This window comes from Protopterus annectens, chromosome 5.part0 (assembly GCF_019279795.1).
Source record: "Protopterus annectens isolate FY-2018-M chromosome 5.part0, PAN1.0, whole genome shotgun sequence".
NCBI lineage: Eukaryota > Metazoa > Chordata > Ceratodontiformes > Protopteridae > Protopterus > Protopterus annectens.
In genome coordinates, this window is record NC_056735.1 from 1,887,001,480 (window position 1) to 1,887,015,850 (window position 14,371).

Below are 14,371 nucleotides of genomic sequence, written 5' to 3' on the forward strand. Positions count from 1 at the left end.
AGCCAGACGTCCCAACAGTGACAATGTGCATCCCAAGACAGATAGTGTGTGAGCTGTCTCAGACCACTGTATTTCCACTGCGTCAGTCAACCGATCCAGGATATCAGCAATACAGTGGAGGCAGTCATGGATGTCAGACTGTGCTGCATCCATAACCCTGAGCATTCATCTGGAGTTCTGTTCGGAACATGCGTGTGCCTCCATGACACCCTAAATGTACATCGAGTGACATGTGATGAGACACCTGCAACAGGTGGTGGAGGGACAGCAGGCCTCCTACGAGCACCCCTATTGATCCATCTGTGTGGAACCCTGACAGCTCTTTGGCTATGGGCAGTATTGGCACTCACTGCAGCCATAGTAGCCACACTTTCCTGTTCAATGTCCCCATCCTCCATCTGTCCAATATCTATGGCCTCAGGGGACTGGGTATAAGTAAGCATACTGACCATGTGCGGTGATAATGAGGGCAGAAATGGGATGTCAACCTCTGTGAAAGATTCAGCCCCTGCAACCGCAACTTGTGCCTCACTTTAGCCAGCACCATTTTCCGTGTCTGAAGAGACACTGACATCAGGGTGTGAATGGGACAGAGACCAACCTCCATGGTCACCTGTGATAAAAAGGGAAAAGCAGTACATTAATACCTGTACTATTGTGCTCTGCAGTACTATATTGCAACATATGTTACACTGTATACACTGTTGTCACTATTACAGAATTGTTAAACCCCCAGCCTCGTATAGCAGGATATGAGGACATTCTTTTCTAACAAACATCTGTAGTTATTGTAAATAAAAGCACCTTACACAGGAATCTCATGACCAGCAATGATGTACATTGCTGACATTGGCAAAAATCTACAAAGTTGATACATATGGCAGTCTGTAATGTCCTGACAATACAGTGACAGCTATCAGTGTGCTTATACCTGAAAGGCATACGTATGAGACTACACTGTGTACAGTCAGAAAATATCTGTGCAGTTGGTAATCATTCAGACAGTACAACAATCCATCCAGCAGGCCTGGGATGACAGTTTAGCAAAAACATTGCACTAAATCTACATCTTTAACAAAAAAATGACATGCTTACCAGGAGCAGAAGCATGGCCTTATCTGATTCCTGACAGACATGTGGAAATTTGTAGCAGAGGTAATGTAAACAGCACCACATTAGCACTATAACAGGGTAATACGTGTAAAGATCCCACATTTACAGTAGCTAATATGCTAATTGCTATCTTGGTCACAATCTGAGCATGACATTCAAAGTGGCACTAACTGCCCCCCCACAAAAAAACATGTGACACCCAAGTAAACCTATGTACACCCTGACATACTGAATGCTACAGTATTCAAATGCTGATCCAACTAAGCATACCTGGACTCTCCTCTTGCATGGAAATGGTGGCACCCACATCCACGACATACTGTGTGATGGATGCCTGGGAGCTGTACTGTGTTCCTAGGTTCGTTAGGAATTCCTCAGTGACTGACAGTGGTTTCTCTCATGCAGGTCCTCCACCAGTGACACCACGATCCCTGGTCACGTCCGCTGTTCTTCTGTGTGTGGCGGTGATCATATTGGTGACATGGTGTTGCACCTGCTCATATGTCCTGCTCTGGTGACTGAAAGGATTCACATCACACACCAGGTCAGCCCACATTGCTGCCTGCTCTTCCCTGTTTGCCCTCCCCCTGACAGCAGGAGTTCAGGATTTTGCCACAATGCCTCCAGGATTATGCCATTTTCAGCATCTGTAAAAGGCCCCGGGCATCGGGGATACATATTTCCTGAAAGACAAGCAAATGGGGACACATGTCAGGAGCACATATGTGGGAGCACAGTATGTAAAGAGACTTCAATAAAGGATCGCTAGTAGAATTCACTGCTTGATGACATGTCATATTCAACACTGTGCAAACAAATAAAGGGTGTGGATGCAAGTAGGATAGTAGCAATAGTAAGCTATTCCTGTTTGTGCCATGACGGATACTGATGTATGATCACACACCCAACACAGGAGTCCATTGTAGTGTGGCCCGTAGGGGTAACACCCCCTTATAATATATATTAATATCCATGCCAGACAAATAGCAGTGTAGTATTACAACATCTATCATGGGAAATCACCAGGAGACCTATGTATCTAATTTCCACAAAGCATTCTACCCTTACTGTGCTCTAGTTCCTATGTAGGTGTAACAGGTCTGGAGATCAATGACATGCCATCGGAAAAGTTCTAAGAAAGGCAGAATGATGTAATCCCAATTCCCCCCCAAGTATATTCAAACATATGCATTATGTTGAGAAAAATGGTTACATACCTGATGGAGTACAATACTCCTCTGTTGAAAGGTACAGATATGAATGTTGTGCCACTGAGTACACCCTTCAAGGTAATGCTCATACACAATGGCTCCCCTAGCTTGATGTTTTCCTTTTTAACATGGCTCTAATCAGCAAGTGAGTGCCTGTGACCAATCTGTGCTTCGGAAATGCTATTTGCAGCCTACACAGCTGATCTGCAGTATAACCAGCCGATGCCATGCAACCACTGAACAAGATACAAGGGCTCAATGTAGTTTTCAACCCCTTTCATATATGTTGGGGTGGAAATTACTGGGATAAAGATACTACATCATCACAAAGAAAATTACTTTTGACATACAGGTGTGTGTGCTACAAGCTGAAGTTGATGCTGCAGGCAATAGGCATAGGCAGAGACAGTCAACATTTTACAGGTGAACAAGACTTAAAGTAAGTAAGTGTGGGGCCTGTGACAGCTTTGTAGTATAGGTACAGCTAGATGGAGGGAAGACATCCCACTAGAAAGTAGGTTATGTGTCTCAGGTAAGTATGTTAGACAAAGGTATCAATACCAGAATAACAGGCAACATGCTTTGTGTATCCTAGAAAAAGGTAGGGGGGTCCATTAACCATTATGTCATGCAGTTGGGCAACTGCCAAGTCATGTGCTATGCCATGGTAGTTCCCTGTTACATGTGTGCTGGCTATCCTTGCGTGTAGCACAACCGCCATATATGTATGCTACTTGTGCAGCTGCAGTTGTTTGTAATATCACTAGCAAATCATTGTGGGCTGCAGTCTGATATTACTGGGCCACAATTTCAGTACACACTGCAAAATCCCCTGGGAATTTCTACTAATACATGACCTGACATTTCTCTGCACTTACTAGTGTTGTAATAGGAATAGGTAGGAGTGGTCCTACCTGTAGGCCTTTGACTGATATTATTTAGAAGCAGACATTCCATCTGTACTGCTTTGGGTGGATAACTAGGTAATGAGACAGACATACATATCACAACATATAACTCCGATGTCTACATATATGTATTTTCAGTGCTAGACTCAGCGTAGTTGAACCCAGGACCATGTGTACCAAAAACTAATAATCTTACTGCATTTTACATAATGAACTGCTGAGTCCCTGTTACAGCAACTGTATTTTTGCATGTTCTAGATATCATTCCACAGTTATCTGCTATTATTCATCTCACTTACATGTACTATTATGTGCATGGCTTTAGAGTACTGTATTTTTCTACCACAGTACCAGTTAAAATTCTATTTTTCCATTAATGTTTGAGCAAGTGTATTTTTTCATGTTGTACACAGAATTGCCCAGTTATCTGCTATTATATACCTCACTTACATCTATTCTTATGTGTATGGTTTTATACTGATGTATTTCTGCACTACAGTCCCAATTACAGTATTATTTTTCTCTTACTCTTTTAGATGATTTGCATGGTGCAGCATGATACACAGCATCATTTAAATATGCTTAGTGAAAGGAACCTGAGCATTACTGTTCTGATTAAAACACACGTTCATTAACAGCTGTGTGGCATGGTGGGATGAGCAACTGTTCTGCAGGTGTGATGGTCTTAGGTTTGAAATAGGGTGCAGGTGTACCTTTTAAAAATGATTAATGTCTTTTTCAACACATATATCAATTTAGGGCTATTTAGCATAACTAAACGATGCAGCGTGGCTTGTCGCACTGTGCAAAAAATCTTAAAAGAAAAGAAAAATGGGGAGATAGGGCAGTGAGTCGGGGAGACATAGTGAAAGGCAGGTAGGTATGTGCAGGAAGGGTGTAGACAAGAACCATAGCTATCCATTTCTTGTCCAGCAACAAGTGTGCATTTTAACAATTGTTTTAGCTGAATTCAGACTTTCAACCCCAGAATGAGGGGTAAGGACATTAGCAGTGCACTGTCATGTCAATTAAACCAAATTAAGTGTGCCCAGTGGACACGTGTGCGAAAAGGAGAGCTATGTATGGTACAATTTTTTTGGTGGGGGACAGATGCCCATTTTTTTTTTTTTTAAGGTGAGAGTGGAATGTTGGGGAAGGGACACAGGTATGTGTGGGGGAGGTAAGTTGGGTAGGTGAGGAAGCTTTCGCAGACAGACAAGACAGCAGACAAGGTTGTTGTGTGACACACGAGGGGGGATGAACACCTTGGATGGGAAGGGTGTTGTGGAATCCCAGTCCCATGAGTGTCACACATGGAAGCAGTGTGTCTCAAGTCCTCACCTATGGGACTGTCAGCACTGCTGCTTCAATGCCCCTGTGATGGCACTGTTAGACGCTGGCGTCTGAAGCAAGGCTGCTCCACCAGGATGGACAGTAAGCTCTCCATCTGGTGTAGGCGTGCGCCGACAGTTCGGCACAGCAACCCACACACCATACTTGGCAGTTCCTCATGGGTGACAAAATTACCCCTAAATAAAACCAAAAGTTTCCAAAGCCAAGAACAAGAACAATCCATGACCAAGAAGGCAGCCAAATAATCCTCCACTTTATTCTGATACGCAAAACGAAATCTCACTTTAGACAAAACAGTAAATCAAGCGCTTTCGCCTGATAAATATCAGGCTTTATCAAGACAAGATATATAATGGATGTGCTCACGTTTAAATACTATTAACAATAAAAACCTTAATTGGTTCATGGCAATTATACAACTAATAGTCGCTTATTAAAGTGCTAGTGCTTCAAAAACAACTGTGCAATCACTGTTACTAAACTGTTGAATACGCGTATTTGTATTAGAACAAGGAAATTAAATCAGTAAAATAATAAATCAACAAACTTTGAATTAAATCAACCTACACTTTGTTTGTGTCAACTTGTACTGAATAAAACAGAAAAAATATATATGTTATATACTTCTGCAACTTGTAAACAAAACGATCTGTCAGAGTCTCCTAAATAAAACAGGCAGTACTGTCTAAAACATCTCAACTAACCTGCTCAGCAGGTCGACTGTCTTAAAATTCATAAACCTCTTTAAAATACATTAAAAATCATTGGATAATGATTGTACAAACTTTGTGTATGAAAAAAACATAAAATTCAACATATATTGGTGTACACAAAATGTTTGTAAAAATGAGTTACCCCGAATAAATTAAAAAATAGGAACTGTCAGGAATGTAAAAATTGAGTAAACAAATGAGCATGTTTACCTTAATAATAAATAGCTAACCTTACAAAAAATATAATTTTAACAAATAGACCACGAAAAAATTAATTGACAAGGAGAAATGATCAAAACCCCATGTGTGTGGAATATTAGAACCTACCTAAAATTCACTATTATACTAAATTTCATCTGTTTACTTCTAAATACAATATATAATATGTAATATCTAATATGTAATAAAAAATGTGTAATAAATAAATAAATAAATAAATAAATGAATAAATAAGTTAAAAATATTGAATCTAAAATGTAGAATACTTAAAGTGTGTACTTGTGTGTGTCAAAGAGTAAATACTGTTATAACCTGGCTCGTCTAATTTTTAACACACTTTTGATGCTGATTGCATCATTCATTCCTGGGGGTTTTGTAGCATTTAACCTAATCTGCCAAAGTAATTCCTTGTACTCTAAAGAGGCCTCCCATATTACAAAATTACCCCTCCACCTCCACTCCCAGAGGGGGGGCCCCAGCCCCAGCATGTGAGGCAGAACTAAAGGATGCCGCAGGTAGTGCAGGGGCAGGAGAGGGGTGCTGAGGCCCAGACATGCTTGGCCCCAGTGCCACAGTTGGGGGAGCCAAGGTAAGTGGATCACCAGGGACCGGCCTACCTTGTCTCATTGTAGAAAATAAATATAAACATAAAGTGTGAATAAACATAACCAAACATAGGTTCATAGGTTGGTACTAGGCTATCTGCCCTAGGGCCTACACAAGCCTAGCCATAACAATTCCCTGGCTATTTCTTCCCACAGTATTTACTTCCCTGGACCCCTGTCTAGCAGGGTGACTGACGTGATCCCCGGGGTGAATTTCCTATCTCCCATCCAATCATCAAGGTTCCTTTTGAAGATGTTAGTATTAACATTATAGAACATAATAATGAGTAATCAAATGAAATATGAAGGATTATAATAAGGAAAGCAACAATAAGTAACGTTAGTAAAATTATTTTAACAGCAAACCAATATGAAATTATACATAAGGCCAACGTAAGAGATTGTTACAAAAATATATATTACTATGAAATCATAATAATAAATAATATTACTAAATCAAAGAAGAGAAGGGTTGGGATGAGAGACAGAAAAATACCATTAGTAACTTAGCAGGTAATATTACTACACAGACTACTACTAAATACTTCTACATATGTACAATTTCAGTTGTTAGTACAGTGAATGCAACTAACACATAGATGATGCTGCACATATACAGCTCTCAATCTCTTAGCATAGCACAGTATGGAACAAGCTCTAACACATGGTGGTACAGAGGCACAACTATTTATTTTATTTATTTTAAGTGTGATGACCGGGGAAGTCCACTGGGCCACAGAGAGACCCTTTTCAGTGGAGGCCCGGGGTAAAAAGCTCCCAGACATTTCAAGTTAAATGTTAAAAAGAAATAACAAAGAGTTCATACAGAACAATTAAACATTACAGAAGAATAATACATTATGTAATAAACACTTAGAGAGTTAACATTGAAGAACATGAAGATTACTAGACCTTTGCAGGTTAGGTAAACTCAACATTAACAGAAGAACAAAATGTTACTTAAGCCCTAAGTGAGTTAACTTTTAAAACATAGCTACAATCCATTTGTGGTTAGAGGAACCATTATTTATGAAAGAAGCACCAAAACTATTTGTTATTGAAAATATAGTACATTAGATAACAGAGAAATTCAGTCCCAGGTAGGGGATGAGAATGATTTAGGATGACAAGAGGCAATAGTAGTGATAACAGGTGATGATTTTAGTGCTGGAAAGAAAGAAAGGGTAGAGTGGGATTTATGTTGAAGCATGACATGGGCATTCCCATTTAGCTGTTAGATGAGAGAATAGCTGAGATTTGAAATTAGTATGGTTTGGTAGGTTGCATATGTGAGAGGGGAGAGAGTTCCACAGTTTAGCTAAGGAGTAGGAAAATTAGTAGATGGCCAAGGGAACAGTTTACATAGTGTGCTCATACATTTGTAGAAAGGTGTTCTGATAACGGATTTGCCAATAAATTGCATTTCAAGTAATGTCATTTATCTGCTAATCAAGGACCAGACAAATGCGGCATTAGTCATTACATTCCGTAAAATCATGACAGTTGAGAGATATGTTTGTGTACACTAAGTCGACTAGACAGCCGGTGATTTCTTAGTTGGCTGCCATGGGATTAGAACCCACAAGCTGTGACTCCAGGGAAAATGTGCACTTAATTTAAATGACTGCTGTCAGATTATAACAGGCAAGCAGTGCATACAAGAATACTGCACACTTATTTGAAAGGATTATCAAGGCACAATCCTGATTTAAACTTTATTGATCATGTTCCTTAAAGTCTGGCACTTATACATATGGATATCTGACCAAAACCTCAGATACCTTATCCATATACCTTATTCCTGGATTGGGAGGAAATGAGCGGACAGATGATCCGCTGTGGCGACCCCTAACTGGGAAAAAGCCAAAAGAAGAAGATTTGACACAAAATTGCCAGAACATTACTGTGGATATTACACTACATTTATCAGACAGTGTTTTCTGCAGTCTTTATTCATTTACTTTTTACAGTTGACTGGTGTCAGATTAAAACACACATGCAGTGAATAAAAGAATAATAAACACTTTATTTGTTTGAAAACAGTACATATCACAGCGCCATCACCCTTTAAAATCTATTGATTATTGTTGCTTCACGTCTGGCATGTACAGCATGAATAGCTGTGTCAGACTTCTAAGAAATAGCCCATATACCCATGTCATTACTTGAGTGCAACCTACAACATATTTCACACAATGAGCAGAGCAGAACATTGACAGTTAATCTGGGTAGACCCCAACATCAACTGATGTTTGGAAGATATACTACACAGTACTGCATGTTTACTTGATTTAACTTGCTTTACCATTTCAGGTAGGCAGTGACACACTGCTAAACATATTACATTTCCCAGGTATGTCATACCTGACTGTTACGACTGTAAACTACGTAATTATACAATGACCCCCCCCCCATTAAATATTCAAAAACGTGCACGCTGATTGGTCAGCGTGCACGTTGTAAATCAGAGTTATAGTAATGGAAAAAGGTCCGGTCGCCCAGACTTTTTCCATTACTATAACGCTTTTTTTTTTTTTACAGCAACGGAGAATGCAAGATCTCCATTGCTTCACACTGTCTCGCTGTGTTAAATGAGTTTAACATAGCGAGACAGCTTTAAAAAAGCAACGGAGATTCTCTGTTGCTTTTTTTAAAGCTGTCTTGCTATGTCAAACTCCTTTAACATAGCGAGACAGTTTGTAAAAAGCAATGGAGATCTTGCTTTCTCCTTTGTTTTTTTAACACTGTCTCGCTATGTTAAATGGGTTTAACATAGCCAAACAACTTTAAAAAAGCAATGGATATTATCCGTTGCTTTTTTTAAAGCTGTCTTGCTATGTTAAACACATTTAACATAGCAAAACAGTTTTTAAAAAGCAACAGAGATCTTGCTTTCTCCGTTGCTTTTTTCAAAACTGTCTTGCTATGTTAAATGGGTTTAACATAGCGAGACAGCTTTAAAAAAGCAACGGATATTCTCGGGCTTCGCCCTCATGACCAAACCACACCAACCGTGGGTAAATCCAGCATTACCCACACCCAGGCATGGGTTATTGCTATAATAATTTATTTTGACAGTACGTTATGCATTAGCATTAGATTACTTTGATGTTTCCCTACTTACCACACTCATGCCTCATCCTGGCCAGACACCCTGCATAGGACTGGACATTTTGAGTCCTCTCTTCTGCAGCTGTTGTAAGAGAAGCAAACCATTATGCATACCAGTTTTCCACAGATTCAGCTTGAACATTTCTAAAGTAATGCCAAAGATACTTAAATATCTGTAGATTCTGCCCAGCCCGAGCTTCTTGGACCCAGGTGTCCAAGGTTCCCCTCTTTCTATGCTTAAGGTCATCATAGTGGTGGCGACACTGCTCACCAATGCAGGGGATACCAGTAGCACTGGTAAGTTCCCTAGCCAACCAATGCCAAGTCTCAGCCTTACATTCTGAGCCCTGGTAAGTGCCCTGCAACAGCCAGGGTTCATAGTTTTTCACCAGGAGCCAACAAACACTCTGGATTCCTGCACATTCCACCTCTGCGCCCGAAAGCTCGCTCACTCTTGAACACCACCAGGCACATCGACAGCCAAGTGAAGACTCCAATAAATGGTGTGAAATTCCCACCTATTGCCCTTAACATAGGCTGCATTCCTGCCCTTACATGTCATACTGTAACTTTCAAAAAAGAACCATGTTGCTTAGCATAGCACAAACCCACACAAACCATTTTAGTGGACCTGAGCATCACACAAACTCTCAGAACCATATTTAAGCAGAGCTTAGCAATGCACAAACATGAATAGACTGTTGACCATGTTTAAGCAGTGCTTAGCATCATGCAGCTTCTCTAAATGTAACATTTTATTTTGAATTAAATTGACATTTCAGTCATCTCACACATTTTCACAGCAATAAATGTAAAAGGTATGATTGCTCAGGAATCAAACCCGGGACCTACTACACTGTAGGTCATGACTCAACCCATCTAGCCACTTGGATTGTACAGATAGCCAGTATATCTTCATATATACTACTAAGGTGCCTGTTAGCATTGCTAAGCACTGCACCGCCCCGTGCAAACGACTGGAAAAAAATCAAAAATCAGACAATTGATTACATCCGGCTTCTATTTTTAGCTATATGGCAGCTGCCTGCTGTTTATGTACAAGTGCAGCTCAGCTTCGCTAAGCACTGTGTCACACCATGCATACATGCAGAGGGAAGAAAAAATTAAAAAAAATATTTATACAATAGCAGAGTACATTAAAAAGATTATTGTCCTGTGCTTACCATCTGTCCATGAGCCAGCCTCTACACTCCTGCTTGCATGCATTCAATATCCATGTTACTGTGATCTCCCTCAGCAGCATGCTATGATTAATATTCATGGTGTGCTCCTGAGGGGGAACAGTGGCCGTGTACATGGGTACATTCTGTGTAGGCTCTACACGGAGCCTACATAGATTTTATTGATTCCTGGGGTCAGACAGATGTGTGTGTGTGTGTGTGTGTGTGTGTGTGTGTGTGTGTGTGTGTGTGTGTGTGTGTGTGTGTGTGTGTGTATATCTATCTCTCTCTCTAGATATATATATATATATATATATATACATATATATATATATATATATATATATATATATATATATATATATATGCACACACACACACACACACACACACACACACACATATACATATGTGTATACAGGTGTATGTAGATATATATATATATATATATATATATATATATATATATATAGTGTGTATGTGTGCGTGTGTGTGTGTGTGTGTGTGTGTGTGTGTGTATATAGTGTATATACATACACACACACACACACATATATATATATATATATATATATATATATACATATATATATATATATATATATATATATATATATATATATATATATATATTCACACACAGACATACATCTCCCAGCAGGTTGCATGTTTCTCAGAGGGTACAAGAATTTTTCCACAAAATAAGCCGGTTCTCACTAAATTAATCCTTTATTTATTAGGCTCAACAAATGGAGTTGCAGCAGAGTGGTCTCTTCCACAAATCCGTACTCATTCTTAGGTCACGTATTTCTGTCATGTTGTTGGATTTAACTTCCCCCCACCCCAGCTCAGACTTGCCAACCCTACCCTTACTGGTAATGTGAGTGCTGTAAAGGCAGTAGGGGCCAGAAAGCCACCGTAGAGCTGGTCACAAAAGTCCTTCAGTTTAGTTACCCGAGGCAATACTCCATATATACTGGCATAAAGTTTGTAGATCAATTTGTGGAAATACAGCATAGTCTAGGAATGCCTCCCCATTATGGAGGTATTGTCTCTTGATCCTTTTAATTCCCATATGCCTTGAAGTTATTATAAGTTCTGCCCTCATTTTGATCTACAGAAAAAGGCCCTTCCACCATCAGCATGTTACCTCATCCCTTCATCTGAGGACAGAGAAGCAATCAAAGCTTTGGTATTCCTCTCTTCTCCCTCCATGCCAGATCCAGCCATTGCCACACCAGCTATCTGAACTTGGCTCACCTAATTCATAGGCAAGCTTTATCACAGTATTAGCTAACTATAGACTTGAAATATTACTGGAAACATGAATTTGATATGCTGTCACCAATATGTTATGCCTGCTGTAAACTGAATGAAATCTCTAAACAGTAGTATAAGATGAACAACCAAAGTGAGAGGTAACTGTTCAACTCTGCTTCAGCATTCAGGCAAACAAATATGCACTCATACAAATGTATGTATAGTACCGGTATATAGTACAACAGTGATGAACATTGTTTTTTAATTTTATGATTGATTATCTTTTGCATTTCATTACAAGGTTAAACTATTTCATTTTCTTCCCATTTTTGCTCTGCACAATCAAGTCTATCTTGCTCACTTTTTTTTTACACTAATAACACAGTCAACAGCCCTAGTCATCTAACCCAAAAATCAGTTGCCTGGGACCTAAAACGCCTTGCTTGCCATGAATAGATAGTTGAATGATAGTATACTTCTAATTTCTAAAAAAAATAATAATAATACGTAAATACAGTTCAATGATGTTTGGCAATGCTCAAAATAATTTAAGAATATTGTTCCTTATCACCTAGACTGGAGTACAGATCTTGGGTCCTTAATTCAGAACCTATACGTAATAATGATCAGCGTGCCTTCATTCTCAGGACATAGTAATAACTCAACCAGTTCTATCAGTTAGAAATGTGCATGTATATGAATTTATAGGTTCTAAAAGTGCATGTATATGAATTTCTGAGTTCTATGTCTCTAAAAAAACTTCATGTTCCTTAATAAATGCAATTATCCATCCCAGTCTTAAATGTGGTCTCATTATCTATGATACCATCTTAAACACCATCCAAAAGAAGAAACTATAGTTAAAGACAGAATGCATATTTTAAAGATTCAGCAAAAGCAACTCCCTGAGTTCTGCCCCATGTCTGCTCAGGAGGAGCAATCTCATTTAAGTTGTCATCAGCAAGGTATGGACAAAACGTATCCATACAAACATTGGCAATAAGCTATGATCCTAATAACACATTTTCAAAAAATCTAAATAATATATGTTAAATAAACTTGTGATAAATAAGAATGTTTAAAACACTCAGGAGGAGATAAGAGAGTAGGATGTCCTGTTTCAGGTACTCTGCAGTGCAAGTCTGAATTTTATTCTTGTATTTTCCAGTTATTTCCAAGTTTTAATTACTGCGGTGGTGGTGCTGCGGTAGTATTGTCGCCTCACAGTAAGTTCGATTCTCAGCTAGAGCGTCTTCTGTGTGGAGACATGCGTGAATGGGCGTACCTTCGTTGAAGGTTGTACATCAGGGCCGGCAACTCGGCACGTAAAAATCTATTGCCAATCATTAGTGGACCGGAGTTCCGCTGTGGCGACCCCTAACCGGGAAAAAGCCGAAAGACACAACAGCAACAACCATTCTAGTAATGGCAATGAGTTATGTTTTCTATTTGAGTGAATAGACCTTTTTGTTGGTGGCAACTGTACATTACCACCAGCAGACTTTGTTTTACTCAGTGAAATAGCTGCATTAAATGGCCAATTTTAGGAGCAAGTTATAACATAATTGATCTTTATTATGAATATGCGGCAGTGATTAGTGTTCTATGAAGTCTTTTCTCTTACACATCACTCATTATGTAAACATTTACAATGCATACTTAATTGACTTACACATCTGCCACAGCTGCAATTAGCTCTAAAGACTCTACTGTTTGATTGTGTCTCATAGTAAGTCATGCACTGCTTTCATTAATGAAACAGTGCAATTTATATGGATTTAGTATTTGACAACTCAGTTAGCAGTGCTGTAATGTGATTCCCTAGCAGCTTTAAATTTATGTTGAGAAGAAAAACTCATTTCATGCATACTATCCTTTATGATTTAATTTGTACATCATGTGAAACAAAGGTCTTAACAGAAGAAATGTGTGTGCATTCATGCTTCAGAACATTCAGTCTTGCATGTCGTTATTTTTAGCTTTTAAATGGAACTACTGTCCACTTCATACTTCATTACTCATGACAATTTCCACTATACAACAGATGGATGACTGCCTTTAACTGTCGCTTTGCACTTGAGGCTTTACTTCAGTACTCATGGGTAGATTCTACACAACCTACACACTCTGCCATTGATTATTGATTAAATATGCCAAAAAAATGGACTAGTATGAATACTGATAATGCTGGCAAAAGCCTTCTGGGCCTTATGGTTATAGAATTTAGAAATATAAGAATTCCACAATCAGTCATTCTGCATTGTAATATATCAGGCTCAATTTAAAAGAGTGTTCCAGAAAGAAATATATTTGTTTCCAACCACCTAGAATTTGTAGTTGATCACAACAATTAATAGCATAAATCTCTTCACTTAATCTCAAAGAAAAATAAAATTATTTTAACACTAATCCTACTTGCAAACCACACAGAAGTCAAGCACCTTGGTTGTGCACACCCTCAAACCATCTACTTCCTCATCACAGAAGCTGTTATTTTATACACCTTCATATTTTGACATCGCTTCAGGCATGAACTAATGCTTTGCTTGAAAACTAAAACAAAAACTACCTACTACTTGGAGTCTCTTTCCAACTGCCATAGGCAATAAGGATCTGTTCGTGTACTGTTATGTGTTGAACACCTCTCCATTCTTCAGACTACATCAGCTGTTGTATTTGAAACTAATTAACCACCCT

The 14,371-nt window shown here is 39.0% G+C and overlaps 1 long non-coding RNA gene across 1 annotated transcript in view; it reads right to left on the bottom strand.

The window, feature by feature from the left end:
- The window catches only part of LOC122801967, a 1,870,547-nt gene that overhangs the window by 1,173,929 nt on the left and 682,247 nt on the right, over nucleotides 1–14,371 (bottom strand). The gene's annotated exons all lie outside the window — the stretch shown is intronic.